Below are 3307 nucleotides of genomic sequence, written 5' to 3' on the forward strand. Positions count from 1 at the left end.
ACTTACGATTATTAGTTATCTATAATGTTGTACAATTTTGATTGAATGTTTGTTGTAAATTGGTACTTATTTTCGTTTTTAACATATATTCAATATTTTTTTAAGACAAAATTATTTTATTAACATTTTATAAATAATCTACGTGTTTTAAATTTGCCGCGAAAATTTTTGTTATTTGCCCTTTAAATTGTGTAGCATCCCGTGCCCTATTTTACCAGTCCGCGCCTGTATCTGAGTAGGACGTATAGGTATCTACAACATTGTATTATTACAAATGTGTTTTTTTCGTTTATATAGTTATTGTTGTGATAATTTTAAATTAAAAGTGTGTATGGTGTACCTATACAGTATGATATTCTCTTCAGTACGAATTTTTCGTTCATCTAGTTATTATCTTGTCGTAACGTTTTGATTATTTTGAATTAAAAGTGTGAATATAAAATGGAAGTGATTCATAATAATAATAAAAAACCTCGAATTCCATACGGTGGATATTTGTACAACATTCAATAAGAATGCAAAACTATGATTCGTTGGAGATGTACTAAATCAAGTTCAATGAAGTGTCCCTGTATTTTAAAAACAGATTTAAATATTGATAGTCCAACTTTACTATCTATTGAACACGATCACGTACACGAGGCAAATGTAAATATGCTTTCTACAGTAAAAATTATAAAAAATATGAAGGAAAAAGCCACAATAACCAACGACACACCTAGTCAAATTTTTTCAAGTGCAATATTAAATGTTCCGGAGAGTGTATTAGCCGAATTGCCGAGGGAAGATTATTTAAAAAGTATACGAAATCATAGAGGGTATAAAAATCCACCAAAGCTGAGATGTCTGTCAGAAATAATTGTTGAAGGTAAATTAAAATTTTTAAAACTATTTATTTCGCTTAATTTTTAAGCAAGATATATGAGTATTTTTGAATTTCAATATCTTACATCCTCACATCTCGCTTATAAATAAAAATATTGTAAAAGTCAACGAACAATGTTTAGATATGAGAGCTCTAATATTTTTATCACGAGTAACAAATCTATAATAAATGTACCTAACAATTTTTTTTTGGTTCAATTCTTATCTCTAAAAAAGTTACGCACTTTTACATTATTAAAATAAAAATTGATTTTTAAAACAATTAGGCATTTATTTAATTTTAAATTTAATAGGTGAATATAAAGAATATGGTCAAGAAAGATTTTTACTATACGATAATGGCCCAAATACCTGCAGTGAAAGGATTATTATGTTTGCCACCGATATAGGATTGTCCTTACTAGCTGAGTCGGATACATGGTTTAGCGATGGAAACTTTGGCCTTGCTCCTGAATTTTTTAAACAATTATATGTGATACGTGTACAAAAAAATTCAGTGTTTATTACAGCTGTTTATTGTATTTTTGAGTGTAAAACTCAATTTACATATGAGGGAATGTTTAATATTATAATAAATTAATGTAAAACCCGCGATATGTATCCAGGTCCAAGATACTTACACTTGGATTTTAAATTAGCTGTAATAAATGCCGCTAAAAATATTTTAGGAAACCATATTACGATAAATGGGTGTTTTTATTATTTATGTCAGTCGACTCATAGGAAATTACAAAAACTTGGTTTGGCAACCATTTACAAAGAAGATAGTGACTTAGACAGTATTGTGGTATGATCGATAGCTTAGCTTTTCTGCCTCTGGATAAAGTGTTAGATGGAATGACGTGCTTGAAAGAAAATATACCACCTCATGCAGAAGACCTTTTGTTTTATTTTGATTTTTATTATGTAAATGGTACATACGGGCGAGTAGGAACTGCTTCGTCCTTGCGTTTGTGTAAAATACCTCCCATATTTCCACTGTCTACGTGGAATGTACATGAGTTAACATTAAAAAGTAGGCATCGCACCAACAATAATACAGAGGGTTGGAATAACCGCTTTTCAAAGCTCTGTGCTCATAAGCATCCAACTATTTGGAATTTAATAAAAAAAATGAAAATGGAAGTTGCTGCAGACCAAGCAAAATTGGCATTGAGTAATGTAGGTGACAGAGTGCAGAGTACAAAACTAGGTACAAAACAATTAATTGAAAACCGCCTAAAAAATGTATGTGTACAAATTAAAAATAATGATATAAGTATATTAGATTTTCTTATGGCAGTTAGCCACAACATTAGAAAGCAATGCCACTAAATTATTTTAAATTTTATAAACAAATGACAAATGACAATTATTTACCTTTTAATATTTTTTTAAATTATAAAACAAACGACAAAAGACAATTATTTACCTTTAAACATTTTTAAATTATATACAAATGACAAATGATAATTATTGACAATGTAAAATGCAGATTGCAGCTATACTTGTGTACTTTATAATAATTAATAAGTAATACATAATATATAATATGTTATTGAACTATTTATTATACTATTTATGTATATATATTTTGATTTATGGTTTATGTTATATGATTTTTTAACTGTGATATAATTAATTATTGTTTAATGTCATATACTAGATGTAATTTTTTTTATAGTTACCTTTTTATAAAATAAATGTATTGTTTAATAAATATTAAATTATATACCTAATAATATAATAATTAATTTAATAATTAATGAAAAACAATTGTTAATAAACTAGTATTTTAGAATATTATATATTTTATGGTTATAGATATTATATTAAAGAAGTGTTAGATACATTGATAAATGTAATGATTTTATTATGATTGTATTTAATTATGTAAATCATAATAATAAAGAATAATGTATTTAGTTGGTACAGGGCTTTTTTTTCCTAGATTCTTAGTTTTGTTATGACCATCATATATGATTATGAGTGATATGAGACATTCAATTTTGATTTTTGATGATTGTCTTATAAGTTATAGATACTCTATATTATTATAATTGTTAATTGTTTTATTAGACTTTACTATGTTAGTAGATTGTGGAATGCTGCACATTGCACATAATACTATTCTTTAATCTATGTTGTTGCATTAGTAAAGGTTATAACTGCCTACTGCGAAGTGGAATGCACAGTGTTTAGTAAATAGCAGTTACTAGTTTACTACATAATTCATGAAAATGAATTGAGGGGTGGGTGGGGCTGTAACTGTGGAGTGTGATGCAACGGATACAAAACAACATTCACACGGAGCCAGAGTGACATTGTAACATCGATTATTAGTTATTACCTATTCAGTATTTACTATTTACTATATTTGAATATACGCAGTACACTGTACGTGTGTAATAATTATTACGAATGTAGACTGCGTGGAATATCT

General features: G+C 27.4%; 1 pseudogene; it reads left to right on the forward strand.

Annotated features, from left to right (window-relative positions):
* The first annotated feature begins 441 nt into the window (after positions 1-441).
* LOC132939868 (uncharacterized) lies at positions 442-2318 on the forward strand (annotated as a pseudogene).
* Positions 2319-3307: the final 989 nt, after the last annotated feature.

The sequence above is a fragment of the Metopolophium dirhodum genome, chromosome 2 (assembly GCF_019925205.1).
Source record: "Metopolophium dirhodum isolate CAU chromosome 2, ASM1992520v1, whole genome shotgun sequence".
NCBI classification, from domain to species: Eukaryota; Metazoa; Arthropoda; class Insecta; order Hemiptera; family Aphididae; genus Metopolophium; species Metopolophium dirhodum.